Here is a 15,619-nt window from a genome sequence, read left to right as displayed (position 1 = left end):
CATGCACACTCCATATACTGTATAAACACCATGCACACTCCATATACTGTACAAACACATCATGTGCACTCCATATACTGTATAAACACAGCATGTGCACTGCATATACTATACAAACACACCATGCACACTCCATATACTGTACAAACACACCATGTACACTCCATATACTGTACAAACACACTATGCACACTCCATATACAGTACAAACGCAGCATGCACACTCCATATACTTTGCAAACACACCATGCACACTCCATATACTATACAAACACACCATGCACACTCCATTTACTTTGCAAACACACCATGCACACTTCATATACTGTATAAACACACCATGCACACTCCATATACTGTACAAACACACCATGCACACTCCATATACTGTATAAACACACCATGCACACTCCATATACCGTACAAACACACCATGCACACTCCATATACTGTACAAACACACCATGCACACTCCATATACTGTACAAACACACCATGCACACTCCATAAACTGTATAAACACACCATGCACACTCCATATACTGTACTAACACACCATGCACACTCCATATACTGTATAAACACAAACACACCATGCACACTCCATATACTGTATAAACACACCATGCACACTCCATATACTGTATAAACACACCATGCACACTCCATATACTGTATAAACACCATGCAAACTCCATATGCTGTACAAACACATCATGCACACTCCCTATACTGTACAAACACATCATGCACACTGCACATACTGTATAAACACACCATGCACACTCCATATACTGTATAAACACACCATGCACACTCCATATACTGTATAAACACATCATGCACACTGTATATACTGTACAAACACACCATGTACACTCCATTTACTGTACAAAAACAACATGCAAACTCCATATACTGTATAAACACACCATGCACACTCCATATACTGTATAAACACACCATGCACACTGCACATACTGTACAAACACACCATGCACACTCCATATACTGTATAAACACACCATGCACACTCCATATACTGTATAAACACACCATACACACTCTATATACTGTATAAACACACCATGCACACTGCATATACTGTACAAACACACCATGTACACTCCATTTACTGTACAAACACAACATGCACACTCCATATACTGTATAAACACACCATGCACACTCCATATACTGTATAAACACACCATGCACACTGCAACATACTGTACAAACACACCATGCACACTCCATATACTGTACAAACACACCATGCAGACTACATATACTGTATAAACACACCATGCACACTCCATATACTGTATAAACACACCATGCACATTGCACATACTGTACAAACACACTATGAACACTCCATATACTTTGCAAACACAGCATGCACACTAAACACAGCAGGCACACCATATACACTCGAGTACATACAATAGTAACAGGGTAGTGTCTAAATTCCATATAGCAAAGGGACCTCACTGGGTGCGCGCACACAGCTCTCAGGCAAGCCCCGTCCCGGCCGGATTTCATTGGCTGCTCCACTCCGGGCTTCCTATCAGTTAAAATCAGACCCTGCCGGACCCCCGACCCTAATCCGAGCGTTTAGTATTAGGGTTAGGGTTGGGGGTCAGATTAGGGTTACGTCCCACTGATTCTCATGTCTAACCCTCCCCACAGCCCCAACCCTAACCCTAACCCTCCTGATTAGCACCAACCCCAAGGGTTAGGGTGGTTGTGTAAGAAGGGGATAGATGATTGTAGTAACCCTAATCCGACCGCCAACCCTAACCCTAATACTAAACGCTCAGATTAGGGTCGGGGGTCAAGCAGGGTCTGATTTTAACTGATAGGAAGCCCGGAGTGGAGCAGCCAATGAAATCCGTCCGGGGCGGGTCTTGCCTGGGAGCTGTGTGCGCGTACCCAGTGAGGTCCCTTTGCAGTATGGGATTTAATCACTACCATAGTAACAGGGAAGCTCCTATTTCCAAGTGCTTCTCTCCTGTGTTGGAATTTTGTAGGACCTTTATCATGTGACTGTGTGTGTGATGTCACCACAGGTCCTGCACTCTCCTAGTTGTAGTTTAGTCATTTATAGCAGCAGAGTGCAGCGTTTTTACCCTGATTTACAAAAATCCTGGCAAAACTGTGACATGTAATAAATACAGGGCTAGTTTTACTGACCTGAAGGAGACCCTGAGTGCCCCTGGATGGAGACAGGATTAGCCTGTAGCTGCTAGAGTCCATGAACTTGACACTGCTACATGCTGTGGGGTCCAGTACTGTGCAGGAGGTAAGACAGCACTATGAGATCATTCAGGAGCATTTGCCAGAAGTGCCAGATGGCCAGTCCAGCCTTGAACAGGTGTCTTTGTGTGAGCGTGCAAAGGACTGGATTTTCCTGTGTTTGGTCTCTTTCTTTCAACAGTGTAAAGACCAAGTATTGTAAAGAAAGGAGCATGGATCACAGTTTCACAAGATGTATAGCACTCATTTAAAAAAAGAACGCAAATATGTTGCAAAACTGCTTACAATGACAACCCTTGTTGTTTCTTAAAAAAATAAAAATCTTTGGGGACAGTGCCTCTTTAAACTATGCAGAAAATAGGATTGTATTTACTAAAACCACCACATGTATGTCCTAATCTGGCTACTATAACAATACCCTATACTAATAATTATGTTATTATTCATTCTTTATAGCTTGATAAATTTTGCAGTTCACAGTTATGGACATGTGCATAAACCTATGGCAATGTTTAATAGTAAGATATAAAGTGTCTTTGGCCACTGGTAGATACAGACGGTGCTTAGTATAGGGACAGAACAGTAAAGTGAACTTTTGGAAGTCAAGAGAATCCAGACATCAGCCTCAAGACATTAATCCTTTTTATTTTGCATAAAAATAAATGAACATTAGAGTCCATTATCATAAGCATGGTACGATAAAGTGACTTCATGGTGCTCGAATCTCTCTCCATGGCAGACACTCTTTATTAAATCCTCAGATTGAGATGTATATTATTGTATCTGTCCGTTACTGCCAAATTATTAGAAACATGATTAAGAATAATGGTCATTAACAACATACACCTGGGTATAGCTTCATTATTTGCTTTGCTGAATATTGATTCGTCTTGAAGACATTAAGCGAGGTTAAAATCACAAGAATTATTATTGTAAGAGGATTGGGGTTTATTTGGAAGGCGTCTGAAGGTAGTTTGGACAGATAATCTTTGTTGCAGTAGGTTCCCAAATATGGTTGGTAATGACTAGAATGATGGAATAATTACAATAATTAGGCCATTATTCTGTAGAATTGTCAAGTGGAAAATAGGACCAGAACATATTACTTCTCTAGCTAAATGTATTTTCAGGCTGAGGTGGAGGGTGGCATGACTTCTGCTGCTGCCAAGATGATTTTCTTTCTTTTCTGCAGTCAAAATGCGCCAGTCAAGTAGTGGAACAGCTGACTCAGATCTGACACTATGGTTGCTATGGACAGACTGCCTAGCAACCAGAGGTTTATCAATGTGATTGTCAGACAACGTAACACGTATAACCAGTCTATCTAAAAACGATAAGATCTTTAGCTCCGGGCCCAGCTATCACTCATGTAAAGGTGAAGAAAAGGCAAAGTTTGTCTTATACTGTCTTTTTAGTTTTTCTAAGTGGTTGATTGATAAAGTAATCCAGGTTTACAAGAAATGGTTTTATAGCATGTTTATCCAATAGGGAGTTGTAGCCCTGCCCCACCTATAGTATCCCAAGCTGAAAGTCTTCTAATGTTAACAAAGGGTCTGTCTGTTTGATAGAAAAGCTTGGTATTCCTGATAGGGAGGTGTTACGAATGGTGGCTGATACCTAAAGGTCTATACTAAGGCATTATGTGGAATTTAACATTTCTGATACTGTCCTGTTTCTGATACTGTCCTGTTTGGGAGATATAGACTCACTAATCTCCCAGATGTCTGTGTTGTTTTGATAACCTATTGCCCCTGGTTAGAACCTACTAAGGTGGGGCAGGCATGCTCAGTTCAACTGCAATCACCAGGAAGTACTGGCAGTTGGCTTCTACTTAACATGTAAACAAAGGGGATTGTGGGAAAGTGTGTGCGCTGTTGCATGGCAACAGCAGGGTCAAAGTTTAGAGAGGAAGAAAATTTAAAAGACTCTGTCAGCAGGTTCATGGTGTCCTTTCTAAGGGTAGCATAAACTAGTGACAGAGAAGCCGAACAGAATGATGTATCTCTTCCATTGTTTTGTGCAGCTAATTTAGGGATATCCTTCTGAATAAAATGGACAGTAAGTAGTCCTTTCCATTATATGCATGAGCCCAGTAGCCCTGGATATTCATGAGCAACAGAAAACTCCGCCCACCAGCTGCTGATTGGCAGTTATCTATCCATGCTGTGTATAGGCAGTAAACTATCAATCAGCAGCTGGAGGGCGGGAGGGAGGGGTGTGGTGAGAATCCTATTCTCCTGCATATTAGGAGAATGGCTGAACAGAATGATATAAGTAATACACCCATCTGTTCAGCATTTCTGTCACTAGTTTTTTGATACCCTCATTTAAGGCAGCATAAACCTAGTGTAAGTTACTTTACTAAAAAAAAAACAAAAGCACATTTGTTCACCTTTACATATACACACCTGATTTAACCAACTTTGCTTCACGGCACAACCCCTTTAACTACAGCACAAAGTGGTGTCCAATAATCAGGAAAATTTATATCAAACAGTCCTGCTGACATCCAGGAAATGTTGATAACACAAGAAAATCCATATGAGCATCACATGTTTATGCATTTTAACACTGGGTCAGTGTCTTCAATACTTGTGAACAGGTGGTGTTCCTATCCACTATTGGCCTGATAAAAACACTGGTCCAGAGCCAAAATTCGTAGGCAGTATTTAAAACCCATTTTCCTGACTACTGGTTACTATTTAAAGTGGTCCTGTTACCCCAGTTTTCCCGTGTGCTGTTATCATTATTGGACAGTGTCACTAATAGGGGGAGCATGAATAACAGCTCTGGACTGAGGCAAAAAGCTTCATCATATTGACACTGCCCTACAATGATAAAAGCAAACAGGAAACAGGGGTGACAGAATCATTTCAATTGATAGTAATACATTATATCAACCAGGGCCGGCCTTAGGGTAAATTGCGCCCTGTGCAAAACCTTTTTTCGGCGCCCCCCCCCCCCCCCCCCCCTTAATGTACCATAAAGCTCCTTCAGCCTCCTCCCCCCCCGCCATTCACACATCTACCACCCCCAGCCCCCCCAAACAACTAACATAACGGTAACGATAATTATGACACGCCCCTTTTAACAAGCCACACCTTTTTTTGCAAGCCACATCCACTTAGCCATGCCAAAAAGGAACTCACTGAGCATCAACACAAGGCCGTGCTATTTAGTCTATAGCCATTATTATTATTTGTTATTATTAGGGGGTCTCAGCAGAAACCTGGATGAATATATACACAGGTATACAGCTATGCTCACACTACAGGAGTGTATATACAGGTATACATCCACTACAGGACATGTATATACAGGTATACAGCCACTACAGGACATGTATATACAGGTATACAGCCACTACAGGACGTGATACAGTTATGCAGTACATAGCTGTGAACCTCTACATACAAGTCCTGTAGTGTGTACATAGCTGTATACGTATATGTACACATCCTGTATTGTACACACTACAAGACGAGTATTTACATGTATACACCCATGTACACACTACAGCTGTAGGAGCAGTGCAGACTAAGAAAGCTGAGTGACTACCTCTGTAGAAGCAGTGCAGACTAGGAAAGCTGGGTGACTACCTCTGTAGAAGCAGTGCAGACTAGGAAAGCTGGGTGACTACCTCTGTAGAAGCAGTGCAGACTAGGAAAGCTGGGTGACTACCTCTGTAGGAACAGTGCAGACTAGGAAAGCTGAGTGACTACCTCTGTAGGAGCAGTGCAGACTAGGAAAGCTGGGTGACTACCTCTGTAGGAGCAGTTCAGACTAGGAAAGCTGGGTGACTACCTCTGTAGGAGCAGTGCAGACTAGGAAAGCTGAGTGACTACCTCTGTAGGAGCAGTGCAGACTAGGAAAGCTGGGTAACAACCCCTGTAGGAGCAGTGCAGACTGGGAAAGCTGGGTGACTACCTCTGTAGGAGCAGTGCAGACTAGGAAAGCTGGGTGACAACCCCTGCAGGAGCAGTGCAGACTAGGAAAGCTGAGTGACTACCTCTGGAGGAGCAGTGTAGACTAGGAAAGCTGCGTGACTACCTCTGTAGGAGCAGTACAGACTAGGAAAGCTGAGTGACTACCTCTGTAGGAGCAGTACAGACTAGGAAAGCTGAGTGACTACCTCTGTAGAAGCAGTGCAAACTAGGAAAGCTGCGTGACTACCTCTGTAGGAGCAGTGCAGACTAGGAAAGCTGAGTGACTACCTCTGTAGAAGCAGTGCAAACTAGGAAAGCTGCGTGACTACCTCTGTAGGAGCAGTGCAGACTAGGAAAGCTTAGTGACTACCTCTGGAGGAGCAGTTTAGACTAGGAAAGCTGCGTGACTACCTCTGTAGGAGCAGTGCAGACTAGGAAAGCTGAGTGACTACCTCTGTAGGAGCAGTGCAGACTAGGAAAGCTGGGTGACTACCTCTGTAGGAGCAGTGCAGACTAGGAAAGCTGAGTGACTACCTCTGTAGGAGCAGTGCAAACTAGGAAAGCTGAGTGACTACCTCTGTAGAAGCAGTGCAAACTAGGAAAGCTGCGTGACTACCTCTGTAGGAGCAGTGCAGACTAGGAAAGCTGAGTGACTACCTCTGGAGGAGCAGTTTAGACTAGGAAAGCTGCGTGACTACCTCTGTAGGAGCAGTGCAGACTAGGAAAGCTGAGTGACTACCTCTGTAGGAGCAGTGCAGACTAGGAAAGCTGGGTGACTACCTCTGTAGGAGCAGTGCAGACTAGGAAAGCTGAGTGACTACCTCTGTAGGAGCAGTGCAAACTAGGAAAGCTGCGTGAGTACCTCTGTAGGAGCAGTGCAGACTAGGAAAGCTGAGTCACTACCTCTGTAAGAGCAGTGAAGACTAGGAAAGCTGCGTGACAACCCCTGTAAGAGCAGTGCAAACTAGGAAAGCTGCGTGACAACCCCTGTAAGAGCAGTGCAGACTAGGAAAGCTGAGTGACAACCCCTGTAGGAGCAGTGCAGACTAGGAAAGCTGGGTGACTACCTCTGTAGGAGCAGTGCAGACTAGGAAAGCTGGGTGACTACCTCTGTAGGAGCAGTGCAGACTAGGAAAGCTGAGTGACTACCTCTGTAGGAGCAGTGCAAACTAGGAAAGCTGCGTGACTACCTCTGTAGGAGCAGTGCAGACTAGGAAAGCTGAGTGACTACCTCTGTAAGAGCAGTGCAGACTAGGAAAGCTGCGTGACAACCCCTGTAAGAGCAGTGCAGACTAGGAAAGCTGCGTGACAACCCCTGTAAGAGCAGTGCAGACTAGGAAAGCTGGGTGACTACCTCTGTAGGAGCAGTGCAGACTAGGAAAGCTGAGTGACTACCTCTGTAGGAGCAGTGCAAACTAGGAAAGCTGCGTGACTACCTCTGTAGGAGCAGTGCAGACTAGGAAAGCTGAGTGACAACCCCTGTAGGAGCAGTGTAGACTAGGAAAGCTGGGTGACTACCTCTGTAAGAGCAGTGCAGACTAGGAAAGCTGCGTGACAACCCCTGTAAGAGCAGTGCAGACTAGGAAAGCTGCGTGACAACCCCTGTAAGAGCAGTGCAGACTAGGAAAGCTGAGTGACAACCCCTGTAGGAGCAGTGCAGACTAGGAAAGCTGGGTGACTACCTCTGTAGGAGCAGTGCAGACTAGGAAAGCTGGGTGACTACCTCTGTAGGAGCAGTGCAGACTAGGAAAGCTGGGTGACTACCTCTGTAGGAGCAGTGCAGACTAGGAAAGCTGGGTGACTACCTCTGTAGGAGCAGTGCAGACTAGGAAAGCTGGGTGACTACCTCTGTAGGAGCAGTGCAGACTAGGAAAGCTGGGTGACTACCTCTGTAGGAGCAGTGCAGTGCAGCTGGTACAGCGGTTTCATTTAATATATCAGCTCATCTATCCCAGTGTGTGTGTGTGTGTGTGTGTGTGTGTATATATATATATAAATATATATATATATATATATAGATAGATAGATAGATAGATAGAGAGAGAGAGACGCTCATCTCAACAAAGCTAAGTGCTTCGCTTGCTCAGCACTCTGCTCATCAAGCAGTTTGCCTGTCAGCGCTGCTCTGCTCCCGGCCACCCCTCCCAGGAAAAGCTGGATCCAATCCTGGGAAAATTCTCTTAGTTTTTCAGGATTGGATCCAGCTTTTCCCTGGCACCCAGGGTGAAGCAACGGGGAGTGGAGCAGCGCTGAAAGGCAATTGGCTTGATGAACAGAGCGCTGCGCCAGCAATTCGCTCATCTCTAATAAGTATATACACACAGTATATACACATACTTACAGTATATACATGATGTGTGTAGAGGCCAGGCTTGTATATAAGGCCACAGGCCTCCCCATACCCCTGTTGCTGGGCCTCTCCCCTCCATCCAGCCAGGCACAGCTCTGCTCCTCTATGAGAGGAAGCTCACATCACACACATCATGGCTGCCCTCAAAGTGATGTCTACACACACATCATACATAACACTGTCCCCAGTATCCTCCTCAGGGGGTAAGGGGAGCACTGCTGCATCAGATTCAGGAGGCTGGGAAAGCTGGGTGACAGGTAATGATCAGCCAATATCCTCCTATATACACTCTGCCTGGTTGTTTAGTAAGAAAGGAACAACAGAATGGCCATACAGAACACTTGGAAAGCTGGGTGACCGGCAGTAGTGGTCAGCAGACCCAAGAGAAAACATAGTATAGTAATTACTAGATGGATTTCATATTTCCTACTCATATCTCAGCATTCCTGCAGCAGCCTGTATCTCAGCTTCCTCATGCCTGCAGCAGCCTGTATCTCAGCTTCCTCATGCCTGCAGCAGCCTGTATCTCAGCCTCCTCATTCCTGCAGCAGCCTGTATCTCAGCTTCCTCATTCCTGCAGCAGCCTGTATCTCAGCCTCCTCATGCCTGCAGCAGCCTGTATCTTAGCTTCCTCAGGCCTGCAACAGCCTGTATCTCAGCTTCCTCAGGCCTGCAGCAGCCTGTATCTTAGCTTCCTCATGCCTGCAGCAGCCTGTATGGTAGCTTCCTCATGCCTGCAGCAGCCTGTATCTCAGCTTCCTCAGGCCTGCAGCAGCCTGTATCTCAGCTTCCTCATGCCTGCAGCAGCCTGTATCTCAGCCTCCTCATGCCTGCAGCAGCCTGTATCTCAGCTTCCTCAGGCCTGCAGCAGCCTGTATCTCAGCTTCCTCATGCCTGCAGCAGCCTGTATCTCAGCCTCCTCATGCCTGCAGCAGCCTGTATCTCAGCTTCCTCAGGCCTGCAGCAGCCTGTATCTCAGCTTCCTCATGCCTGCAGCAGCCTGTATCTCAGCTTCCTCATGCCTGCAGCAGCCTGTATCTCAGCCTCCTCATGCCTGCAGCAGCCTGTATCTCAGCTTCCTCATGCCTGCAGCAGCCTGTATCTCAGCATTCCTGCAGCAGCCTGTATCTCAGCTTCCTCAGGCCTGCAGCAGCCTGTATCTCAGCTTCCTCATGCCTGCAGCCCTACCAGGGTGAGCTCCATCTCCTCCCTCCAGAACATGACTGTAGCGCCCCCTGCCGGCCTGAGGCTCCTCCCCCACTGCGGATGGTGTACCTGGTGCTGAGCTGTGCAGTGCTGGGCACAGTGGTCCGTTGTTAGGAGCCCAGGCTGTGTGTATGGAGCGCTGATCCCCTCCTCCTGCCTCCTCACAGGAGGATGAGAGAGGCAAGATGCCGCCCCCGGCCTGCCACACACTGCCCCCCTGTGGTGGAGGACACTCACTGCAGCTTCTGACACAGAGACCCGAGGCTGGGAGCTGTGCAGTGCAGCTCTCTGCCGGAGCGCCCCCTAGCTGGCCGGGAGTGAGGCGCCCTGTGCAAGCGCACAGGTTGCACACCCCAAAGGCCGGCCCTGATATCAACTGGTTCAGAAGATCAGCAGTCTACCTGTACTATACATGCATTTTCTAGGGTAGTACCTGAGCATTGCACAACCCTAACAGGTGAGCTTAAAGTGATATTATCATGCCCTTAATTAGCTGTTCTCCGAACCATCCACAAGCTTAGATGCTGCACATTTAATATATACCTATATACATGTATAAAGCTTATATGTGCCTTATTTCTGCTGTAAAGTTGTTCATTTTATTGGTGGACAGTGTCACCAGGGCGGGGCTTCACAGCGCTTGGGCCAAAGGAAAGGGGGTCCAACTGCCATGAAGCCCCGCCTAGGTGACACTGTCCACCAATGAAATGAAGCAATTTTAGAGCAGAAAAAAGACACAGATACATTTTAAGGCTATGTTCACACTACGTATATGTCCGGCCGCATATTTTCCGCGGCCGGACATATACATATGAAACTCCGGCCGGGACTTTACGCAAGTTGCGGCCGGATACGTACGGAACGCAAACTTACGCCCGTAGTGTACTTACGCTTCCTGAGCGCTCTTCGTAGCGATCTGACAGCGGTCTTTTACTTGGAAATCTTCGCCTAGCCCCGGACACCCCACAGAACCTTTTGGATCGGCACAAAAAGCTTTCAAAATGAAGAAATCACCACTACGTACGGGACCGCATGTAACGCTACGGGCGTAAGTTACGGCATTTCCGTCCCAAAATAATGGTCTGGTTCATTTTTTACGGCGCCGCATACGATCTGGGCATAAGTTCGTACGTAGTGTGAACTGTGCGGCCGTAGATCGTATACTTTACATAGTACGCAAACTACGTAAGTTTCCGGCCGCTTATTCACGGAACGCGCTACAGCCGGAAACTTACGTAGTGTGAACCCAGCCCTATCATGTGGATGGTACAGAGAACGGCTTATAAAGTAAGGAAGTGACAATATCCCTTTAAGCTCACATGTTAAGGTATGTTCACACTGAGTAAAAGTGGTGGAATTCCGCAATGAGCCCCCACCACGGACTCCGCTCAGACTCCCGCCTGCCTCTGTGTGTCAATTTGATGCCATGCTCTCCACTGCCCTCTGCTCAAAGCATTGACACAACAAGGCAGGCGTTTTTTTATGGAGAGTCCACAGCGGGGGCTTCACATGGAATTCTACCTCTTGTGTGAACATAGTACCAGAAAATATTTTTTCCATTAAAAAAAAAAAAACATTTTGCAAATACCTAACGCTCATAGCAGTCATCAGGGAGGTGTCCAGCCTTCAAAAAGAATATTAGAAACATGCATCTTCCCTGCTTGCCATGCCAGTTGGAGACTGGTACCATACATAATGTTAATTGGGAAAAGGAGTGATGAAGTGTGTGTGGGGGGGAGGGGGTACTCCAGCGACTACAGAATAATTAAATAACAATGAGGCCAATACGTTTCGGGCTGAAGAAGCTTTTATCATTGCAGCATTGACTAAAGGTTAGTTCAGCCTCAAACATGTTGGCTGTTGGGGATTCTACATTTTTACCTGTTGCAGTGGTGCAAAAGCTGCCATAGTAACAATTGAACTCTTTATTCTCTTCTCTTCCTTCTTACTGATGACTGTGCGTCCCAACACCTCTGTGCTTTCCTGCTGCACCTGTGGTCGAGCTGGCTAACAAGTTGTTGATGCAGTAAATGAGTCCCAAAGCCCTTTCTAATAATAAGCTTACAGGGGAAATCCAGTGAAAAGGATCTTCTGTTATGTTATAGATACATGTGTGGAGAATTACCCTGGTGGACTCTGTCATCATGGAACATTACACATTTCTACAACAATAAAGGCTCTTTTGGCACTGCCTAGAGATTTCTGCCATTTTATGCATTTTGCTATAAAAGAAACCTCTGAGCCGCACCAAAGGGCTTTTGTCTTTCCATATAGGTCTTTGATTCTGGAAATCAAGACTGGTTCAAGATCACAGACTCCGATAATGTGATTTTGACATATGTATCTGTGAGAACCATAGAAACTGGGTTTTCTCCTTATGTTAAAAATCTTGATGGGTTATTAACTCATTGGTGACTGAACACATTTTTGCAGGCAGTCAAATAAAAGCAGCAGTCTTCTTTCTGTGTTGAGGGGAGATGTATAGGCCAGGGATTCTTCTGGTGTCTGAAGTGGTTAGGTTGTTGCTGGATGTAATTGTTAGGTGTGTCACGCCGCGTTTCATGGTGGTTATTAGAGAAACCAGGGCGATGAATTAGTCACTCGCATGGTGTGTGAACACTGATGTTTTCTTTTTCTTGATATTTTGTTACAGTGTCATTAACGTCAGTGGTGTGATGTCGGTAAGTGTGCTGCGAGCCCGCAACACTTGTTGTAGAGAAAGACTACAATCTGGTCTTAGCAACAGCAGAGACACTCCATCCCAATAATGTCTGCAAACAGCAACCTGTATAGCAGATCTTTCCTGACATATATCGAGGAAACAAATGGAATTTTGAACTTTCAAATGGATTTGATGAAGGGTAGATATATTTCCATGTGTGTTTCAATATCACAAAAGCTATTTGAACACATTAAGCTCTGCATATAACGTGAGAGTTTTCAGTTCTCTGAGTGCAGAAGATCAGAAGTGCTGTATTACTATAATCCAACATGTTGCATTGATGTGCGGCCCCACTGTGCCAGCAGCGCTTCTGACCCAGCAGGGGTCTGTGAACGGGGTAGATATCTCACTGACATGGAGAAGCCGCTTTGACATCTCCCTGTTTATGGCCAGCCTAACATTAAACACATTTATCAACCTTTACAAATTGATTGTGGCATCTTATAAAGCAAGCTGTCGCTACATGTGACATTTCAGAATAGTCTCAGACACAAAAACTAGAGGGGTGTAATTACAATAACTAGGGGGAATTCTTCATTGTTATTATATGTAATAATTCTAATAATAAACATCTTCATATGTAATAAAATACCCCTAAAATATACAGTACAATTGTTGCTGAACAATTTTTGAAAGAATTGTCTACAAGCATACAAAAGAAATCAGCGAACCAACAACCCAAATGCCCCACTGAGACTTTTCCTCCTTTCCTGGGTTGATAGTCAATGATTGCAAATGAGATCCTGAACATGTGACCACACCCTTACGTTGTTTGGGACCATTTGGGATACACAGCGGAATTATATGAGTCACAGCTGATGAAAAATCTCTTTGATAGAAGACAGGGGCCGTTACATATCAATCACTCATGAGTTGGCACAGGAGAAGGAATATTGTGCAAAATCTATAATAGGATATGTAACGGGGAAGATTTATCAAACATGGTGTAAAGTGAAACTGGTTCAGTTACCCCTAGCAACCAATCAGATTTCACCTTTCATTTTCCAAAGAGTCTGTGAGGAATGAGAGGTGGAATCTGATTGGTTGCTAGGGGCAACTGAGCCAGTTTCACTTTACACCATGTTTGATAAATCTCCCCGTAGTGTCTATATAGGCCTCCTCACCTCTGTTAGCATCAGACTGTGAAGATGATTGTGTACAAATAATTGTAGCTATGTAATCAGGTAGAGAACTGTATGTGATGGCATGAATACATTTCAGAGCAGACCCTTATGTTGACATGGGGCACGTTAGAATCTAATGACTTGCGTGCTGCACAGTACAATGTATTGTTAATGTACGCCACCTATGACAAAGGATGACCAGAACCAGCTGGAGCTCTGACTTTAATTGTGTTCAGTCTAATGAGCACCGGCTGAAATGCATCGGAGCAATTGCTGTAAAAAGCCTTTCTGATTTTGCATTACGATAGCCTGGATTTTGAAACTCTAGTGTGAAGCCATCAACCTCAAACCACGCTCAAAATGGCAATTTCTACAGCTGAGAAAATTCTCCGCAGCAAGCTGGGGGGCATTTGGTGTCACAACAATGGGCTTGCACACAGTAGACAATGAAATATTTATAGCTGCTCCTTTTGGGAGTCTCCCTGTTGTAGTATCAAGACAAGGTCATCATTATTAGCAAGTGGGATGAATATGAGCACAGTTCCCTGAGCTTGTGTACAGTAATTCATTATCCCCAGTCCAGGAGACATCATGAGAGCCTGCTTAAGTAAAGCGCATAGATTCTAGGCAGGGAACGTGAACTATTATACAGATGTGGAGATGCTATCGCTGATCCTTTTGCTGTTTCATCTGAAGGTTCTAAATTACAGAAACATCTTTTGTCAGGTATAGTTATGATAAATGTTCTCATTCCCCCCAATGATTCATGTGTTTGCGCTGCTCCGCTATACCCTCAGCACACTCTTTATTGAAAGGTATACTATCTTATTCTGAGGAGGAACTGCAAATATATTCAATATGGAAATGTTTCCTGACAGATGAACACTTGGCTCTTAACTCTAAATTCCTCTTTTCATAAGGCTGTTTACTTATTGTTTTATGCTTTATTGTACTGCAGGTGCTCCTTATGGACACATGGTAGAGATCAGAAGAAATGTTAGAATCTATCCTCTAAGCAGTTGAATAAACTAGTGCAGGTGTAAAAGTAATGAAATCTGGCTCTCTCTATCAAAGTCTCTGTCCATTCACAACTCTTTGTGCTTGTGAAACTGTAGAAAAGAGCATTCATCATCTGTATTTTGGCAAATAGAGTTATGGCTATGTGACTTATGTGTGTGATCACTCTTTACTGGTAACTATAAGGCAGCTCTGTCTCTCCAGGGGTTTCTTCTCTTTGCTATATGGCATAGCCCCCTATAGACTATAGCCCCCTGGAGACTACAATTACTTGGTGCTACTATTTAAAGGGATATTTCCCTCCAAGCATGTTACCTATTATCCAAGAAGAAACGATAAGATGTTGATCAAAGGGGGCCCAACTTCTGGGAACCCAACTGGAAGAGTAAAGAAATTCAGGAATGAATGATGTTCACCTTGTGACCAGTGCTCCAGGGACAATTTTGCCCCTGTTCTTGGGATTGGAGGTGATCTAACAGTCGTCCGTCACCAATCAGCCATTATCAGATCACATGCTCTAATGGTAATACAACCTTAACTTTTTCGGCTATATCACATGGCTCAGAAAAGTTTTTATTTTTTTTTAAGCAAAAATGTTAGATGTTTTGGCTGCTTATTTGGCAACAATTTTAAGCCACTTTTGGCCAGCAGAAAACAGTAAATTGATGATTTTTAGATGTACAGTCAAAAAAAAGCAAACAAAAAAGTCCAGCTTTTTCAAGTTGATTTTTATTGAACTCAATGGAAAATGTCCCCTAGTGGCCACAGATATTACTTGTATAGCTACTATTGTTACAAACATAAACATGAGCCATTAACATGGCAAAATACACTCAAAACTTAGCATTTTGAAAAAATGGCCCAAAATACCTCTTCTCTTGAAAAACTACAGCCCAAAATGCTTACAAATATGTCTAAGGGGTGTGGATTTTTTTTTAAACTGTGGTGTTTTTCTCCCATAGACTACAATAGGAATGTTTTGGTTGTCTCGAAAAAGCCATTGTTTTGGGGGGTT

General features: G+C 44.6%; 1 protein-coding gene across 8 annotated transcripts in view; it reads left to right on the top strand.

The window, feature by feature from the left end:
* Positions 1-15,619, top strand: part of TENM3 (teneurin transmembrane protein 3) — a 1,065,662-nt gene that overhangs the window by 584,525 nt on the left and 465,518 nt on the right. The window contains exon 1 of one of the 8 annotated variants that reach the window (XM_069977781.1): positions 2,145-2,305. The exons of 5 other annotated variants lie outside the window; for them this stretch is intronic. The gene's annotated coding sequence lies outside the window, so the exon portion shown is untranslated. Of the gene's footprint in view, positions 1-2,144; positions 2,306-3,550; positions 3,635-14,254; positions 14,314-15,619 lie in introns of those variants that run through there. 2 more of the 8 variants (XM_069977780.1, XM_069977783.1) reach the window with 2 other exon arrangements.

The sequence above is a fragment of the Dendropsophus ebraccatus genome, chromosome 7, assembly GCF_027789765.1.
Source record: "Dendropsophus ebraccatus isolate aDenEbr1 chromosome 7, aDenEbr1.pat, whole genome shotgun sequence".
Taxonomy (NCBI): Eukaryota; Metazoa; Chordata; class Amphibia; order Anura; family Hylidae; genus Dendropsophus; species Dendropsophus ebraccatus.
The sequence above is the reverse complement of the archived record's forward strand: the minus strand, read 5'-3'. Positions and strand labels throughout refer to the sequence as shown.